The following is a 20,542-nucleotide window of genomic DNA, read 5'->3' as shown; positions in this document are numbered from 1 at the left end:
ACATCTTGATGGATCAGGGTTGGGATTAAAAATTGACTAATATAATCGGAATCTTAAAATGAAAGTGATCAAAGGTAATTAAGAATGACCAGTGACGCTGTTCAGCTTATTGATTCTTCAGATGCCAGAATCAGTCGAATCCCAGAACTATAACTAAAAAGACAGTTTGTTTCCAGAACCATTTTTGTATTGCAGCTTCTGATAGAATGTGATTGGTTGTTTAATTCATTTTCAATCAAAAATAAATGAGTGCTGTGCAGCCTCTGATTTCTCACCCGCAGTAGCGTACACAATGAACATACAAAATTGACAGGCAGGAGAAGATTAGCTGGTCCATCAAGCCTGCCCACACCATGATGACCAGACCATCATGGCTAAATACTTCTTCCCCCAGCCCCTCCCGCAGTCATGTAATCTCCTGGGAGAGGCAAAAACCCAGGGCCGTTAAAGAGAAAAAAATGCTCTGGAAAACTCCTCTCCAACCGCACCCCCCCCCCCCCACCCAAACACCAAGAGTGTGCTGCTCACTATAAAGATGGAGATTGTTTACTTCCTGCTGTCGTTCATTCATTTTAATATCACAATCACAGGCTGGTGAGCACAGAAGTGGAAAATCCCAGTCAAAAGTTATCACCGAATAAATACAACACATTGAACAATTAAGGGAAAAAAGTCACAGGGTTACTCATTGCATTTTCCAACAGTTCCTGTTTAGGTTTTTGGCTTCTTTTACCCTTTTTTGGCTTCCATATTGCAGATTACTGATGTAGATGAGTCCAGTATCCTGCTGAGTGCTTTCACTTGCCCTAATGTATCATAGCATGCCCAGGATTTTTTTTATTATTCGTTCATGGAATGTGGGCGTCACTGGCCATCCCGAATTGCCCTTGAGAAGGTGATGGTGAGCCGCCGCCTTTAACCACTGCAGTCCGTGTGGTGAAGGTTCTCCCACAGTGCTGTTAGGAAGGGAGTCCCAGGATTTTGACCCAGCGACGATGAAGGAACAGCGATATGCTTCAAAGTTGGGATGGTGTGTGACTTGGAGGGGAACGTGCAGGTGGTGGTGTTCCCATGTGCCTGCTGCCATTGTCCTGCTAGGTGGTAGAGGTCGCGGGTTTGCGAAGTGCTGTCGAAGAAGCCTTGGTGAGCTGCTGCAGTGCATCCTGTAGATGGTACACACTGCAGCCATGGTGCGCCAGTGGTGAAGGGAGTGAATGTTTAGGGTGGTGGATGGGGTGCCAATCAAGCGGGCTGCTTTGTCCTGGATGGTGTCGAGCTTCTTGAGTGTTGTTAGAGCTGCACTCATCTAGACAAGTGGAGAGTATTCCATTACACTCCTGACTTGTGCCTTGTAGATGGTGGAAAGGCTTTGGGGAGTCAGGAGGTGAGTCACTTGCTGCAGAATACCCAGCCTCTGACCTGTTCTTGCAGCCACAGTATTTATGTGGCTGGTCCAGTTAAGTTTCTGGTCAATGGTGTCCCCCAGAATGTTGATGGTGGGGGATTCGGCGATGGTAATGCCGTTGAATGTCAAGGGGAGGTTGTTAGACTCTCTCTTGTTGGAGACGGTTATTGTCTGGTGCGAATGTTACTTGCCACTCACGAGCCCAAGCCTGGATGTTGTCCAGGTCTTGTGGCATGCAGGCACGGACTGCTTCATTATCTGAGGGGTTGCGAATGGAACTGAATACTGTGCAATCATCAGTGAAAATCCCCATTTCTGACCTTACGATGGAGGGAAGGTCATTGATGAAGCAGCTGAAGTTGGTTGGGCCTCGGACACTGCACTGAGGAACTCCTGCAGCAATACCCTGGGGCTGAGATGATTGGATCCAACAACCACTACCATCTTCCTTTGTGCTAAGTATGACTCCAGCCACTGTAGAGTTTTCCCTCTGATTCCCATTGACTTCAATTTTACTAGGGCTCCTTGGTGCCACTCGGTCAAATGCTGCCTTGATGTCAAGGGCAGTCACTCTCACCTCTGGAATTCAGCTCTTTTGTCCATTTTGGACCAAGGCTGTAATGAGGTCTGGAGCCGAGTGGACCTGGCGAAACCCAAACTGAGCATTGGTGAGAAAGTGCCACTTGATAGAACTGTCGACAACACCTTCCATCACTTTGCTGATGATTGAGAGTAGATTGATGGGGTGCTAATTGGCCAAATTGGATTTGTCCTGCTTTTTGTGGACAGGACGTACCTGGGCAATTTTCCACATTGTAGGGTAGATGCCAGTGTTGTAGCTGTACTGGAACATCTTGGCTAGAGGAGCGGCATGTTACTGGACTAGTAATCCAGAGGCCTGGACGAATAATCCAGAGTCATGAGTTCAAATCTCGCCACGGCAGCTGGGGAATTTAAATTCAATTAATTAAAAATTCAATTAATTAAATAAAATCTGGAATTAAAATACTAGTATCAGTAACGGTGGCCATGAAACTACCAGATTGTCGTAAAAACCCATCTGGTTCACTAATGTCCTTTTAGGGAAGGAAACCTGCCGTCCTTACCCGGTCTGGCCTATATGTGACTCCAGACCCACAGCAATGTGGTTGATTGTTAATTGCCCTCTGAAATGGCCGAGCAAGCCACTCAGTTGTAAAATTTCGCTTAAAAAAAGTCACAATAAGAATAAAACCGGACAGACCACGAGGCACCGGACACGACAAAGACAAACCAAGCCCAGTCGACCCTGCAAAGTTCTCCTCACTAACATCTGGTAACTTGTGCCAAAATTGGGAGAGCCGTCCCACACTAGTCAAGCAACAGCCTGACATAGCCATACTCACAGAATCATACCTTTCAGCCAACGTCCCAGACTCTTCCATCACCATCCCTGGGTATGTCCTGTTCCACCGGCAGGACAGACCCACCAGAGGTGGCGGTACAGTGGTATACAGTCAGGAGGGAGTGGCCCTGGGAGTCCTCATGAAATCTCATGGCATCAGGTCAAACATGGGCAAGGAAACCTCCTGCTGATTACCACTTACCGTCCTCCCTCAGCTGATCAATCAGTCCTCCTCCATGTTGAACACCACTTGGAGGAAGCACAGAATGTACTCTGGGTGGGGGACTTTAATGTCCATCACCAAGAGTGGCTCGGTAGCACCACGACTGACCAAGCTGGCCGAGTCCTGAAGGACATAGCTGCCAGACTGGGCCTGCGGCAGGTGGTGAGCGAGCCAGCATGAGGGGAAAACTTACTTGACCCCGTCCTCACCAATCTACCTGTCGCAAATGCATCTGTCCATGACAGTATTGGTAGGAGTGACCACCGCACAGTCCACGTGGAGACGAAGTCCCGTCTTTGCACTGAGGACACCATCCAACGTGTTGTGTGGCACTACCACCGTGCTAAATGGGATAGATTCAGAACGGATCTAGCAGCTCAAAACTGGGCATCCATGAGGCACTGTGGGCCATCAGCAGCAGCAGAATTGTATTCCAGAGCAATCTGTGACCTCATGGCCCGGCATATTCCTCACTCCACCATCACCAACAAGCCAGTTACCCTGGTTCAATGAGGAGTGTAGAAGAGCATGCCAGGAGCAGCACCAGGCATACCTAAAAATGAGCTGCCAACCTGGTGAAGCTACAACTCAGGACTACATGCATGCTAAACAGCGGAAGCAACATACTATAGACAGAGCTAAGCGATTCCACAACCAATGGATCAGATCAAAGCTCTGCAGTCCTGCCACATCCAGTCGTAAATGGTGGTGGACAATTAAACAACTAACGGGAGGAGGAGGCTCTGCAAACATCCCCATCCTCAATGATGGCGGAGTCCAGCACGTGAGTGCAAAAGACAAGGCTGAAGCGTTTGCAACCATCTTCAGCCAGAAGTGCTGAGTGGATGATCCATCTCTGCCTCCTCCCGATATCCCCACCATCACAGAAGCCAGTCTTCAGCCAATTCGATTCACTCCACGTGATATCAAGAAACGGCTGAGTGCACTGGATACAGTAAAGGCTATGGGCCCCGACAACATCCCGGCTGTAGTACTGAAGACTTGTGCTCCAGAACTAGCTGCGCCTCTAGCCAAACTGTTCCAGTACAGCTACAACACTGGGATCTACCCGACAATGTGGAAAATTGCCCAGGTTTGTCCTGTCCACAAAAAGCAGGACAAATCCAATCCGGCCAGTTACTGCCCCATCAGTCTACTCTCAATCATCAGCAAAGTGATGGATGGTGTCGTCGACAGTGCTATCAAGCGGCACTTACTCACCAATAACCGGCTCACCGATGCTCAGTTTGGGTTCCGCCAGGACCACTCTGCTCCAGACCTCATTACAGCCTTGGTCCAAACATGGACAAAAGAGCTGAATTCCAGAGGTGAGGTGAGAGTGACTGCCCTTGACATCAAGGCAGCATTTGATCGAGTGTGGCACCAAGGAGCCCTAGTAAAATTGAAGTCAATGGGAATCGGGGAAAACTCTCCAGTGGCTGGAGTCATACCTAGCACAAAGGAAGATGGTAGTGGTTGTTGGAGGCCAATCATCTCAGCCCCAGGACATTGCTGCAGGAGTTCCTCAGGGCAGTGTCCGAGGCCCAACCATCTTCAGCTGCTTCATCAATGACCTTCCCTCCATCATAAGATCAGAAATGCGGATGTTCGCTGACGATTGCACAGAGTTCAGTTCCATTCGCAACCCCTCAAATAATGAAGCAGTCTGAGCCCGCATGCCGCAAGACCTGGATAACATCCAGGCTTGGGCTCATAAGTGGCAAGTAACATTCGCGCCAGACAAGTGCCAGGCAATGACCATCTCCAAGAGAGAGTCTAACCACCTCCCTTGACATTCAACGGCATTACCATCGCCGAATCCCGCACCATCAACATCCTGGGGGTCACCATTGACCAAAAACTTAACTGAACCAGCCTTATAAATACTGTGGCTACAAGAGCAGGTCAGAGGCTGGGTATTCTGTGGCGAGTGACTCACCTCCTGACTCCCCAAAGCCTTTCCACTATCTACAAGGCACAAGTCAGGAGTGTGATGGAAAACTCTCCACTCGCCTGGATGAGTGCAGCTCCAACACTCAAGAAGCTGGACACCATCCAGGACAAAGCAGACTGCTTGATTGGCACCCCTTTCACCACCCTAAACATTCACTCCCTTCACCACCGGCGCACAGTGGCTGCAGTGTGTACCATCCACAGGATGCACTGCAGCAACTCGCCAAGGCTTCTTCGACAGCACCTCCCAAACCTGCGACCTCTACCACCTAGAAGGACAAGGGCAGCAGGCACATGGGAACACCACCACCTGCACATTCCCCTCCAAGTCACACACCATCCTGACTTGGAAATATATCGCCGTTCCTTCATCGTCGCTGGGTCAAAATCCTGGAACTCCCTTCCTAACAGCACTGTGGGAGAACCTTCACACGGACTGCAGCGGTTCAAGAAGGCGGCTCACCATCTCCTTCTCAAGGGCAATTAGGGATGGGCAATACATGCCGGCCTTGCCAGCGACACCCACATCCCATGAACGAATTTTTAAAAAAACTACAGCCGGGATGTTGCCGGGGCCTATTGCCGTTGTTGTATCCAGTGCACTCAGCCGTTTGTTGATATCACGTGGAGTGAATCGAATTGGCTGAAGACTGGCTTCTGTGATGGTGGGGATATCGGGTGGAGGCTGAGATGGATCATCCACTCGGCACTTCTGGCTTAAGATTGTTGCAAATGCTTCAGCCTTGTCTTTTGCACTCATGTGCTGGACTGCCATCATTGAGGATGGGGATGTTTACACTGAGCCTCTTCCCATTAGTTGTTTAATTGTTCACCATCATTCACGACTGGATGTGGCAGGACTGCAGAGCTTTGATCTGATCCGTTGGTTGTGGAATCGCTTAGCTTTGTTGCTTCCGTTGTTTAGCATGCATGTCGTCCTGTGTTGTAGCTTCACCAGGTTGGCATCTCATTTTTAGGTATGCTGGTGCTGCTCCTGGCATGTTCTTCTACATTCTTCATTAAGCCACAGTTGATCCCCTGGCTTGTTTGTAATGGTAGAGTGAGGAATGTGTCGGGCCATGAGGTTACAGATTGTGCTGGAATACAATTCTGCTGCTGCTGATGGCCCACAGCGCCTCATGGATGCCCAGTTTTGAGCTGCTAGATCTGTTCTGAATCTATCCCATTTTGCATGGTCGTAGTGCCACACAACACGTTGTATGGTGTCCTCAGTGTGAAGACGGGACTGTGCGGTGGTCACTCCTACCAATACTGTCATGGACTGAGGCATCTGTGACAGGTAGATTGGGGAGGACGATATCAAGTAGGTTTTTCCCTTGTGTTGGTTCGCTCACCACCTGCCACAGGCGCAGTCTGGCAGCTGTGTCCTTCAGGACTCGGTCAGTAGTGGTGCTACCGAGGCACTCTTGGTGATGGACATTGAAGTCCCCCACCCAGAGTTCATTCTGTGCCCTTGCTACCCTCAGTGCTTCGTCCAAGTGGTGTTCAACATGGAGGAGTACTGATTCATCAGCTGAGGGAGGACGGTAGATGGTAATCAGCAGGAGGTTTCCTTGCCCATGTTTGACCTGATGTTATGAGATTTCATGGGGTCCGGAGTCAATGTTGAGGACTCCCAGGGCCACTCCCCCCTGACTGTATGTCACTGTACCGCCACCTCTGGTGGGTCTGCCCTGCCAGAGGATGGTGATGAAAGAATCTGGGACATTGGCTGAAAGGTATGATTCTGTGAGTATGGCTATGTCAGGCTGTGTTGCTTGACTAGTCTGTGGGACAACTCTCCCAATTTTGGCACAAGTCCCCAGATGTTAGTGAGGAGGACTTTGCAGGGTTGACTGGGCTTGGTTTGCCTTTGTCGTGTCCGGTGCCTAGTGGTCCGACCGGTTTTATTCTTCTTATTTTCTGTAGTGAGCTTGTACAACTGAGTGGCTTGCTCGGCCATTTGAGAGGGTGATTAAGAATCACCCACATTGCTGTGGGTCTGGAGTCACATATAGGCCAGACCGGGTAAGGACATAAAAAACCTACAAGGGGATATGGACAGGCTGGGTGAGTGGGCAGAGATTTGGCAGATGCAATACAATATTGGAAAATGTGAGGTTATGCACTTTGGCAGGAAAAATCAGAGAGCAAGTTATTATCTTAATGGCAAGAAACTGGAAAGTACTGCAGTACAAAGGGATCTGGGAGTCCTAGTGCAAGAAAATCAAAAAGTTAGTATGCAGGTGCAGCAGGTGATCAAGAAGGCCAACGGAATGTTGGCTTTTATTGCTCGGGGGATAGAATATAAAAACAGGGAGGTATTGCTGCAGTTATATAAGGTATTGGTGAGACCGCACCTGGAATACTGCATACAGTTTTGGTGTCCGTACTTAAGAAAAGACATACTTGCTCTCGAGGCAGTACAAAGAAGGATCACTTGGTTAATCCCGGGGATGAGGGGGCGGACATATGAGGAGAGGGTGAGTAGATTGGGACTCTACTCATTGGAGTTCAGAAGAATGAGAGGCGATCTTATTGAAACATATAAGATTGTGAAGGGGCTTGATCGGGTGGATGCGGTAAGGATGTTCCCAAGGATGGGTGAAACTAGAACTAGGGGGCATAATCTTAGGATAAGGGGCTGCTCTTTCAAAACTGAGATGAGGAGAAACTTCTTCACTCAGAGGGTAGTAGGTCTGTGGAATTTGCTGCCCCAGGAAGCTGTGGAAGCTACATCATTAAATAAATTTAAAACAGAAATGGACAGTTTCCTAGAAGTAAAGGGAATTAGGGGTTACGGGGAGCGGGCAGGAAATTGGACATGAATTTAGATTTGAGGTTAGGATCAGATCAGCCATGATCTTATTGAATGGCGGAGCAGGCTTGAGGGGCCGATTGGCCTACTCCTGCTCCTATTTCTTATGTTCTTATGTTTTCTTGCGACAATCTGGTAGTTTCATGGCCACCGTTACTGATACTAGTCTTTTATTCCAGATTTTATTTAATTAATTGAATTTAAATTCCCTAGCTGCCGTGGCAGGATTTGAACTCCAGATTCCGGGCCTTCTGGATTATTAGTCCAGTAACATAACCACTATGCTACCTTACCCTCAGTATTGAATAGAAAACTTTATTTCTTGGATGATGTAAGCTAAGCAGCAGAATAACACTACATGTTACAATATTTGGACCTGCACTACATATTCTCTTGGGTTCAGTGTCACTGGGCAATCCCATAAGTGGATCCAGCATCCCTTACAATCAGGACTTTATCTTTACCGCTGAATATCTAATGGTGTGAGGCAGGTATGGTAACTATGAAACATCCTTTGTGTTACTAGAAAATTTTGTGTAATCTTGCAAATGCGTTTCTCCTGTCTTCTGGAAGGTGGATTGGCACTCGCTCTAGTGAGACAAAGCCAACAATAAATAATCCAGTTTATTTTACATGAAGTAAATGAGCAAACAGAGAATCTAGCTTTCTGTGAATTTCAATGTGATTCACATCATTCCTCATAACAGAAAATAAAGCATACCACACTACCCTGATCAGTGGACTAAATTTTAAAGTTCTCATCCTCTTGTTTTCAATTCCCTCCATGTCCTCACCCCTTCCTATCTCTGTAACCTCCTCCATCCTTACAACCCTGCGAGATCTCTGCGCTCATCCAATTCCTGCCTCTTGCACGTCCCCGATTTGAATCACTCCACCATTGGGGCTGTGCCTTCGGCTGCCTAGGCCCTAAGCACTGGAATGTGCTCCCTAAACCCTTCCACCCCTCTCCTTTTAAGATGCTCCTTAAAACCGACCTCTTTGACCAAGCTTTTGATTATCTGTCCTAAAATCTCCTTATGTGGCCCGGTGGCAAATTTTGTTTGATAATTGTTTTTGGGAAGTTTTACGATGTTAAAGGTTCTATATAAATCCAAGTTGTTGTTGTAAATTCCCTTTGTATGGATGAGCATAATATCTGAAATTAGGAGCGCAGACGACAGAAACTTAGAAAATCAGGAGTCGGCCATTCAGCCCCTCAAGACTAGTCTGACATTCTGTTAAATCATGATTGATCTGTATCTCAACTCTAATTGTTTTCCACTCTATTTCTGTAGATTTGGCTTGTGTTACAGCTAGACAGGAAGCTAAATGTCTGACCTCAGAATCGATTGCACCCTGTCAGGGATTGGCTAGTTGAGCTGCCAATCAAACCTGCTACCAACCTCTTCAGTGTGGGCTCTCTGACTAGCTGGGTGCTGCCCACGGGTTTTGCCATTGAATGTCCCTGCCACCTAGCTAAAGAAGCCAAGCCCGATTAAAAGATTCATTGACCCCTCGACCCCCCCCCCCCCCCCCCCCCCGCAAAAAAAAATCTGGGCCAGTGTATCACATGACCTTCCATGCCTTCCCCAGAGCGGATAAGACACACCTGAGCAGGTTGGACCCCCACCCCACCCCATCCTCCTCTTTATCCGGGAATTTATTCTCTGGACAAAGTGCCCTTTTAAAGTTCAGACTGTGAATTGAAGAGCGAGCTTTCTCTCTGCCGTTCCTTTTGGTTGTTGTTGGTTGGCTGTACTTTCTCCAGTTCCCCATGCTCCCCTCGACTGAAAGTCTAATCCTTAAAATTCACATGGTGCAACCTGCTGCTGCTCCGCACACCTTCGCTGTGCTCTGAGTCGACCGATTGAGGCCTCTGCTTGAAATCACATTGCCTTCCTGCTCCGACTTCTTGTGTTCTTTAGATTTGTGGTTGGGATCAGATCAGCCATGATCTTATTGAATGGCGGAGCAGGCTCGAGGGGCCGATTGGCCTACTCCTGCTCCAATTTCTTATGTTCTTATCTTTTATTTCACACAGTTCATGTAAAGGACACAAGATGCAGCACAGCAATTCAAAGCAATACAGTGTAGATCGTATACACTATGATCTCATTATTACAATTTTAAGGCACGGTACATATTTTCCACTACATTCTGTACAATACAAGGTGGAGTGACTTTATATGATGGCCTTTCCCCATAGGGCTTTTGTGTAGGCCGCACCTCGCTTTAGTGCGTCCCACAGCACGTGTTCCTGGACCTTGGAGTGGGCCAGTCGGCAACATTCGGTCTTGGACAACTCCTTCAGCTGGAAGACCAGCAGGTTTCGGGTGGACCAAAGGGCCCCCTTCACTGAGTTGATGGTCTTCCAGTTGCAGGTGATATCCGTCTCAGTGTGCATCCTGGGGAACTGCCCGTAGAGCACAGCGTCCTGTGTTACCGAACTGTTGGGGATGAACCAGGACAGATACCAACGCATCTCTCTCCAAACTACTCTGCGCAAAGGGGCAGCCCATCAGGAGGTGGACGACAGTCTCCTCCCCGCCACAGCCTCGAGGGCAGCTCACGGTGGCACTGAGGTTCCCTGCGTGTTGGAAGGACCACACTGGGAGGGCCTTTCTCACTACCATCCAGGCGACATCCTGGTGCCTGTTGGTCAGTTCTGGGGATGAGACGTTCTGCCAAATGGCATCGACCATCTGGTTGGGGAAAAGCTCGATCGAGTCTACCCTTTCCTATTCTTGCAGGACTCCCAGAACATTTTGTGACGACCACTGTCTGACGGCCTTGTGGTTGATAGGGTTCCTCCTCAGGAACTTCTCCACCTGGGACGATGACTCCTTCAGGCTACTGATCACGGAGATGTCTCTGTGCGGCATCTGGAAGAAACAGCGCGAGCTCTTCTCGCCCTGCTCCACTGAGCGGACTCTGGACCGGAAGATGATCTTTGAGGCCTTGGAGGCGCAGAGCGAGACTTGCTGGCCCTTCACCTCACTGAGTCCCTCCCTGACATCGACCCCCATCGACTGCAGTTGGAGTAGATCCTGCACGCTTTCCTGGAGCTGTGGCCTCTCTCGCTCTCGCTCTCTTTGTGTCTCGCCTTTTGAACACCTTTGATGTCGGCCTTGATCGCTTCCCACCAGTGCACCGTGGAGTCGAAGACTGGTTTCATGGTTCTCCAACCTGTGTAATCCCTCAATAGGAATATAGGAACAGGAGTAGGCCATTCAGCCCCTCGAGCCTGCTCCACTATTTGATAAGATCATGGCTGATCTGTGATCTAACTCCATATACCTGCCTTTGGCCCATATCCCTTAATACCTTCGGATGGCAAAAAGCTATCTATCTCGGATTTAAATTTAGCAACTGAGCTGGTATCAATTGCCGTTTGCGGAAGAGAGTTCCAAACTTCTACCACCCTTTGTGTGTAGAAATGTTTTCTAATCTCACTCCTGAAAGGGCTGGCTCTAATTTTTGGACTGTGCCCCCTACTCCTAGAATCCCCAACCAGCGGAAATAGTTTCTCCCTATCCACCCTATCTGTTCTATCTGTGACTTAACCCTTGAAGTCCGGGTATCATTCTAGTAAACCTACGCTGCACTCCCTCCAAGGCCAATATGTCCTTCCGAAGGTGCGGTGCCCCAGAACTGCTAACAGTACTCCAGGTGCAGTCTAACCAGGGTTTTGTATAGCTGCAGCATAACTTCTGCCCCCTTGTCCTCTAGATATAAAGGCCAGCATTCCATTAGCCGTCTTGATTATTTTCTGCACCTGTTCATGACACTTCAATGATCTATGTACCTGAACCCCTAGGTCCCTTTGGACATCCACTGTTTTTAACTTTTTACATTTAGAAAATACCCTGTTCTATCCTTTTTTGATCCAAAGTGGATGACCTCACATTTGTCTACATTGAATTCCATTTGCCACAGTTAGAGTCATAGAGTTATACAGCACGGATAGAGGCCCTTCGGCCCATCGTGTCCGCGCCGGCCATCAGCCCTGTCTACTCTAATCCCATATTCCAGCATTTGGTCCGTAGCCTTGTATGCTATGGCATTTCAAGTGCTCATCCAAATGCTTCTTGAATGTTGTGAGGGTTCCTGCCTCCACGACCCTTTCAGGCAGTGAGTTCCAGACTCCAACCACCCTCTGGGTGAAAAAGTTCTTTCTCAAATCCCCTCTAAACCTCCCGCCTTTTACCTTGAATCTATGTCCCCTTGTTATAGAACCCTCAACGAAGGGAAAAAGCTCCTTCGTATCCATCCTATCTGTGCCCCTCATAATTTTGTACACCTCAATCATGTCCCCCCTCAGCCTCCTCTGCTCCAAGGAAAACAAACCCAATCTTCCCAGTCTCTCTTCATAGCTGAAGCGCTCCAGCCCTGGTAACATCCTGGTGAATCTCCTCTGCACCCTCTCCAAAGCGATCACATCCTTCCTGTAGTGCGGCGACCAGAACTGCACACAGTACTCCAGCTGTGGCCTAACCAGTGTTTTATACAGCTCCATCATAACCTCCTTGCTCTTATATTCTATGCCTCGGCTAATAAAGGCAAGTATCCCATATGCCTTCTTTACCACCTTATCTACCTGTTCCGCCGCCTTCAGGGATCTGTGAACTTGCACACCAAGATCCCTCTGACCCTCTGTCTTGCCTAGGGTCCTCCCATTCATTGTGTATTCCCTTGCCTTGTTAGTCCCTCCAAAGTGCATCACCTCGCACTTTTCCGGGTTAAATTCCATTTGCCACTGTTCCGCCCATCTGACCAACCCATCTATATCGTCCTGCAGACTGAGGCTATCCTCCTCGCTATTTACCACCCTACCAATTTTTGTATCATCAGCGAACTTACTGATCATACCTTTTACATTCATATCCAAGTCATTAATGTAGACCACAAACAGCAAGGGACCCAGCACCGATCCCTGTGGTACCCCACTGGCCACAGGCTTCCAGTCACAAAAACAACCTTCGACCATCACCCTCTGCCTTCTGCCACTAAGCCAGTTTTGTATCCAAAGTGCCAAGGCACCCTGGATTCCATGGGCTCGTACCTTCTTGACCAGTCTCCTGTGGGGGACTTTATCGAAGGCCTTACTGAAATCCATGTATACCACATCCACTGCGTTACCCTCATCCACACGCCTAGTCACCCCCTCAAAAAATTCAATCAAATTAGTCAGACATGATCTTCCCTTGACAAAGCCATGTTGACTATCCCTGATTAATCCTTGCTTCTCCAAGTGGAGACTAATTTTGTCCTTCAGAATTTTTTCCAATAATTTTCCTACCACTGATGTTAGGCTCACTGGCCTGTAGTTCCCCGGTTTTTCCCTACTCCTCTTCTTGAATAATGGTATTACATTAGCGGTTTTCCAGTCCTCTGGCACATCCCCTGTGGCCAGAGAGGTTCTGAATATATGTGTCAGAGCCCCCGCAATCTCCTCCTTTGCCTCACACAGTAGCCTGGGATACATTTCGTCCGGGCCTGGGGATTTATCCATTTTTAGGCCTGCTAAAACCGCCAATACGTCCTCCCGCTCGATGTTAATATGTTCGAGTATTTCACAGTCCCCCTGCCGTATTTCTATGTCTACATCGTCCTTCTCCATAGTGAAAACAGATGCAAAAAATTCATTTAGAACCCCTCCTACATCTGCCGGCTCCACACACAGATTGCCATTTTTGTCCCTAATGGGCCCTATTTTTTCCCTAGTCATCCTCTTACCCTTAATATACTTATAAAACATCTTAGGATTTTCCTTTATTTTGCTCGCCAGTGTTATTTCATGGCCCCTCCTTGATCTCCTAATTTCTTTTTTAAGTATCCCCCTGCACTTTTTGTACTCCTCTAGGGCTTCCTCCGTCTTTAGCCTTTTGTATCTGCCAAAAGCCCTCCTTTTTTTCCTAATCCATTCTCGTATATCCCCTGACATCCAAGGTTCCCTGGAGTTCTTGGAACCACCCTTGACCTTTACGGGAACATGTTGCCATTGTATGGTCTCAATCTCCCTTCTGAAAGACTCCCATTGCTCCGATGCGGATTTTCCTACAAGCAGCTGATCCCAGTCCATTTTGGCCAGATCCTGCCTTATCCTATTAAAATCGGCCTTCCCCCAATTTAGAACCTTTATTTCCGGCCCCTCCCTGTCCTTTTCCATGACCACCTTAAATCTCACCGAATTATGGTCACTCTCACCAAAGTGCTCATTCACCTAATCTATCAATATCCCTTTGTAATTTTATGTTTTCATCTACACTGCTTACAATGCCGCCAATCTTTGTGTCATCGGCAAACTTAGATATGAGACTTTCTATGCCTTCATCTAAGTCGTTAATAAATATTGTGAATAATTGAGGCCCCAAGACAGATCCCTGCGGGACTCCACTAGTCACATCCTGCCAATGTGAGTACCTACCCATTATCCCTACCCTCTGTCGCCTTACACTCAGCCAACTTCCTAACCAAGTCCGTTATTTTCCCTCAATTCCATGGGCTTCTTTCTTAGCTAACAGTCTCTTATGTGGGACTTTATCAAATGCCTTCTGCAAGTCCATATAAATAGTTCCTCGATGTTCTCAGGTCAACAGTCTCGCATTCAGCTTCCACATCCCCCTGCCCACCCTCTGGTCCTCCTGCGATTGACAGTCAGCCAGCAGGAAGCGGTGGCCAGAGAAGAACACCGTCTGGATGTTGGTGGATCTGACCTTGAGCGTTGGGGACACAAAAAGGAAGTCTATCCTGGAACGGATGGACCCGTCTGGCCTGGACCAGGTTTATCTCTGTATGGCACTCTGTCTGCAGGGTTGCTGAAGACGTCACCAAGCTTTGCATCCTTTACCCTCTCTATCAGGAGGTTGGACGTGGTGTCCAGTATTCTGCCGCCTCTGCTGGATCGTCCCACCGCATCGATGATGCAGTTGATGTCTCCGGTGGGAACCCCCGGCCTGGAGGTCGCTAGCAGCATCAGGAGATGCTTGAAGACCTCCATCCGCTCACTCTTGAGGGTCGGGGCATACACATTGATCAGTCGGAGCGGGGTGTTCTTGTAATGAACGTCTGTTGCCGGGCAGGCGGCCCCCCACCACCTCCTTAACCTCGGGTGATGGTAAATCGGCCTCCTCACAGCAGGATCCCCAGGTCTGAGGAACGACTATCGTTGCCTCCCGACAAGATCGTCTGCCCTTGGGTCCATATGTGTGACCACTGCCGGTAGTTGCTAAGGTGTGGGACTCCTGCAAGAACAGCAGGTCCCTCTTGACCCTGGACAGGTAGTTCAGGGTTGCAGTACATCGCATAGTCTATTTGATACTATGCACGTTTATGGATGTAATTTTTAAATCAGTTTTAAAAATACAAAAGGACAATCCATTAAGGTCTTACAATTGCATCAGTCTGGGTTCTACGTTACTGTCCATTTGGGACCCTCTGTCTAGATTCTGCATTTGTGTGGTGTGCAGGAACTTCTGGACGGTCCTTGGGCTGAGGAAGGAGGCCTGTTCTCCGTTTGGTGGTGGTGAGGAGGGGGGGGGTCTGCGCTCGTGGTCTTGTGGGGAGGTGTACCATGAGGTCTGTGGCTGTGACGTCCAGCTCCTCCGCCGTCGCCGGTGGTTCACTCTAGCGACCGTCGTGCTACTCCTGATTGCCCAGAGTTGGGGGACCTCTCTCTCTACATTGCCACTCCTGGCGTCCCGGAGTTGGGGAGCGCTGGGCGCATCGCTGTTCCCGGTGCCCTGGAACTGAGTGTTGCTGCTCCCAGGTTCCTGGAGCGTGGAGTCTGTGTTGCTGGTCACCATTGCATTTTGCCTCCTCCTTTGATGGTGATGTTCCCCCCCCTGCCTTTCCTTGTTCATCCGAGAAGTGGTCGCTGTTGTCCGTTGGGGACTCTGAGCTCCTTTTGCTGCTGGCCACACTTTTGTCATTTGTACCTTTGGCCCCACGGGATTACCTTGTGTTATCCATCCTTCTTCTGCCCCGGTCAACTCTGCATTCTCAGGGGAGGTCTCGGGGCTGGGTGTCGGGGTTTGGTTGCTTTCCTTGACTCTCCCTTCCTGCACTTTGACCTCCTCCTGGTCTTTGGCTCTTTCAACTGGGTCTACAGCAGGGGGGGAGGGGTCTTGTCTCCTTTGGGGCAGCTACGATTGCTGTTCTCTTCTCCTATGTCACCTCGCCTCTCGCTGCCTGTGCGTAGCTTTGTCTGCAGTTTGGACGGGTGACCAGCCTCCCCACACAGGTTGCAGCACTTGGCCTCCTGACAGTCCAGTGTCTAGTGGCCCTCCTTCCTGCAGATCACCGCCTTAGAGGAGGCCGTCTCGTGCCCAGGTTTGCTGCAGGATTGGCACACACTGGGCTGCCCTGGTACACCATGTACCCACGGCTCGTACCAATTGTGAAACTTGATGGGAGGTGGATGATGTTTCTGTCGGTGTCCGCCCTCAGCTTCGCCTGGATGCTCCTCTTGCTGGTCCAGATCCCGTGCATGTCCTTGATGTTGATGCTCTGATCTGCTCTGTCCATGTATCACTTGTGGAACATCAGCACATCCGTGACATGTGGGTTGAACATGTGTGCACATTAGTGACTTTCTCCTGCGGGAGCCCGAAGAGCACCTCCGCAGTGAGGAGCGACAACGGTGCTTCCTTCCTCTTATCCTTGAAGGCCTGGAGCATCTTCAGGCATCGTTCGACGTTCTTGAAGGTCACGTCGAAATATTCGCTCCTCGGGAAGTCCTGCAGGCAGAAGATGTCCGCTGGCTCAAAACCACAGGCTCCCAGCAGAACCTTCCCCACAAAGATGTCCTGCTGCCACTTACCTGGCAGGGGAGAATATGTGACCCAGAAGGCGGATCTCCTAGGACGAGTAGAAACGGCTACAATCTATTTGTTGTTTTGCTGACGTAGAGGTGGATCTCTGCTGGCTGGGAACTGGTCTAACTCCTTTTTCCAGTAAGGTGAAAACGGTCCTTTTCTTCGCAGCGGACATGGCAACCAGAGGTTCCAGAGCACCTGGGCACCAGGGTGCGTAACACCATCAGGCTGACTGCAAGGATGGGTGAAGGACCCTGCCTGTCTTCAGGTGGGAGAAGCCCTGGACCCAGTGCCATTCTGTTGGTGCTTCCTGCAGCCAACTGAGGCTCTCATGAGGCTGGCCCATTTCTACGTCACCCTGGGACATAATTTCTGTGAGTGAAGCTGGTTTTAGATAGAATTACATACAGCAAAGAAACAGGCCATTCGGCCCAACTGGTCTATGCCGGTGTTTATTCTCCACATGAGCCTCCTTTCAGCTTACTTCATCTAACCAGTTTTTAACTGCTTGTGAGTCATCGCTGAATTCAAGAAACCAATACCAAGCTAAATCTTAGACAAAAATGTGTCCAGCATGAAAGATTGTTTCCTCAGGCAAGCCCATGCTTCCCATGATTCAAAACATAATCTTGCGCTTTAGAATCGTAGAAAGTTTACAGCACAGAAGGAGGCCATTCGGCCCATCGAGTCTGTGCCAGCTCTATGAAAGAGCAATCCAGCTAGTCCCACTCCACTGCCCTATCCCTGTAGTCTGCAATTTTTTTCCTTTCAACTACTTATCCAGTTCCCTTTTGAAGGCCATGATCAAATCTGCCTCCTCCACCCCCTCAGGCAGTGCATTCCAGATCCTAATCACTCGCCGTGTTTAAAAAAAAGTTTTTCCTCATGTCTCCTTTGGTTCTTTTGCCAATCTTTATGTCCTCTGGTCCTTGACCCTTCTGCCAATGGGAACAGTTTCTCTCTATCTACTCTGTCTAGACCAGTCATGATTTTGAATACCTCTATCAAATCTCCTCCCAATCTTCTCTGTTCCAAGGAGAATAACCCCAGCTTCTCCAGTCTATCCACGTAACTAAAGTCCCTCATCCCTGGAATCATTCTAGTAAATCTCTTTTGCACCCTCTCTAAGGCCTTTACATCTTTCCTGAAGTGCGGTGCTCAGAACTGGACACAATACTCCAGTTGTGGCCGAACCAGTGTTTTATAAAGGTTCATGACTTCCTTGCTTTTGTAGTTTTTGCCTCTATTTATAAAGCCCAGGATCCTGTATGCTTTTTTTAACCGCTTTCTCAACCTGCCCTGCCACCTTCAACGATTTGTGTACATACACCCCTAGATCTCTCTGATCCTTTTACCCCTTTTACAATTGTGCCCTTCAGTTTATATTGCCTCTCCTCATTCTTCCGACCAAAAAGTATCACCCCGCATTTTTCTGGGTTAAATTTCATCTGCTATGTGTCCGCCCATGTCACCAGCCTGTCTATATTCTCTTGAAGTCTATTACTATCCTCCTTACTGTTCACTACACGTCCAAGTTTTGTGTCATCTGCAAATTTTGAAGTTGTGCCCTGTACATCCAGGTCCAAGTCATTAATATATATCAAGCGAAGCAATGGTCCCAGCACTGACCCCTGGGGCACGCCACTGTACACCTCCCTCTCGTCCGTTCACCACTTCTCTCTGATTCCTGTTACTTAGCCAATTCTCTGTCCATGTTGCTACTGCTCCTTTTATTCCATGGGCTTCAACTTTGATGACAAGCCTATTATGCGGAACTTTATCAAAATCCTTTTGGAAGTCCTTATACACCACATCAACTGCATTGCCCTCATCTACCCTCTCTGTTACCTCATCAAAAAAACTCTTACTTAGTTAAACACGATTTGCCTTTAACAAATCCGTGCTGGCTTTCCCTAATCAATCCACACTCGTCCAAGTGACTGTTAATTCTGTCCCGGATTATCCTTAAAGTTTCCTCACCGCTGAGGTTAAACTGATTGGCCTGTGGTTGCTGGGTTTATCCTTATACCCTTTTTTGAACAAGGGTGTAACATTTGCAATCCTCCACCCCCGTATCTACGGATATTTGGAAGATTATGGCCAGTACCTCCGCGATTTCCACCCTTACTTCCCTCAGCAACCTAGGATACATCCCATCCGGACCGGGTGACTTATCTAATTTAAGTACAGCTAACCTTTCTAGTACTTCCTTTTTATCAATTTTTAGCCCATCCAGTATCTTGACTACATCTTCCTTTTACTGAGACTCTGGCAGCTTCTTCTTCCTTAGTAAAGACAGATACAAAGTACTCATTTAGTACCTCAGCCATCCCCTCTGCCTCCATGAGTAGAACTCCTTTTTGGTCCCTAATCAGCCCGAACCCTCCTCTTACTATCTGTGTGCTGTTTACATGCCTATAGAAGACTTTTGGATTCCCTTTTATGTTGGCCGCCAGTCTATTCTCATACTCTCCCTTTGCCCCTCTTATTTCCTTTTTCACTTCCCCTCTGAACTTTCTATATTCTGCCTGGTTCTCACTTGTGTTATCAACCTGACATTTGTCATATACCCCTTTTTCTGCTTCATCTTACTCTCTATCTCTTGTCATCCAGTGAGCTCTGGCTTTAGTTGCCCTACCTTTCTCCCTAGTGGGAATGTACCTAAACTGTACCCAAACCATCTCCTCCTTAAAGGCAGCCCATTGTTCAGTTACAGTTTTGCCTGCCAATCTTTGATTCCAATTTACCCAGGCCAGATCTGTTCTCATCCCATTAAAATTGGCCCTCCTCCAATTGAGTATTTTTACTTTAGAATGGTACATGTCTTTTTCCATGGCTATTCTAAACCTTATGATACTATGATCGCTGTTCCCTAAGTGTTCCCCCACGGACACTTGGCCCACCTCATTCCCCAGAACTAAGTCCAGCAATGCCTCCTTCCTCATTAGGCTAGAAACGTACAGGTCAAGAAAGTTCTCCTGAACACACTTCAAAAATTCCTCCCCCTTATTACTATCCCAGCCTATATTAGGATAGTTGAAGTCCCCAGTTATCACTATTCTATGGCTTTTGTACCTCTCTAATTTCCCTGCAAATTTTCTCCTCTATATCCTTCCCCCTAGTTGATGGCCTATAGAATACACCCAGTAGTGTAATGGCACCTCTATTGTTTCTTAACTCTAACCCAATAGATTCTGTCCTTGACCCCTTCAGGACATCCTCTCTCTCCAGCCCTGCAATATTCTCTTTAATACTGCCACCACCATCTTCCCTCCCACCGCCCCCCCCCCCCCTCCTTTCTTTTCTTCCCTATCTTTCTTGAACACCTTGTATCCAGGAATATTTAGTACCCAATCTTACCCTTTTTTGAACCAGGTCTCCATTATTACCACGACATCATATTCCCATGTGGCTATTTGTGCCTGCAGCTCACCGACCTTGTTTACCATGCTTCGTCTGTTTACACACATGCACTGTAAACCAATCTTAGACTTCCCGTACACTCTGTCTGATCCCACCTAATACTATACTAGTTCTTAATTTAGTGCTGTCGTTCTCTCCCAATCCTGTGTGCCCCTTGTTTCTCCTTTCCAATGCTACACCCTGTGCCCATCCTCCAAATTAGCTTTAACCTCCCCCCCCCCCCCGAATGGGAGCACTAGCGAACCGACCCACGAGGACATTGGTCCCAGCTCAGTTGAGGTGCAACCTGTCTGGTCTGTTCCCCAGAACCGGTTCCAATGCCCCAGGAATCCAGAGCCCTCCCTCCTACACCTTCTCTCCAGCCAGGCATTCGTCTGCTCTATCCTCCTATTTATATACTCATTAATCTTGTAATCTTGAAGGTTGTGTGCCCCAGTGCCTAATTACCATCTCAATATGTACAGTAACCCCAGACTGATGCACAAATAACACTGTGATAGACCATCTGGCTCAAGCTCCT

The 20,542-nt window shown here is 48.4% G+C and overlaps 1 protein-coding gene across 2 annotated transcripts in view; it reads left to right on the top strand.

Moving 5' to 3' along the window:
• The window catches only part of rfx2 (regulatory factor X, 2 (influences HLA class II expression)), a 151,777-nt gene that overhangs the window by 39,616 nt on the left and 91,619 nt on the right, over positions 1 to 20,542 (top strand). The gene's annotated exons all lie outside the window — the stretch shown is intronic.

This window comes from Heptranchias perlo, chromosome 29, assembly GCF_035084215.1.
Source record: "Heptranchias perlo isolate sHepPer1 chromosome 29, sHepPer1.hap1, whole genome shotgun sequence".
Classification (NCBI taxonomy): domain Eukaryota; kingdom Metazoa; phylum Chordata; class Chondrichthyes; order Hexanchiformes; family Hexanchidae; genus Heptranchias; species Heptranchias perlo.
This window is presented reverse-complemented; position numbering and strand designations above follow the sequence as displayed.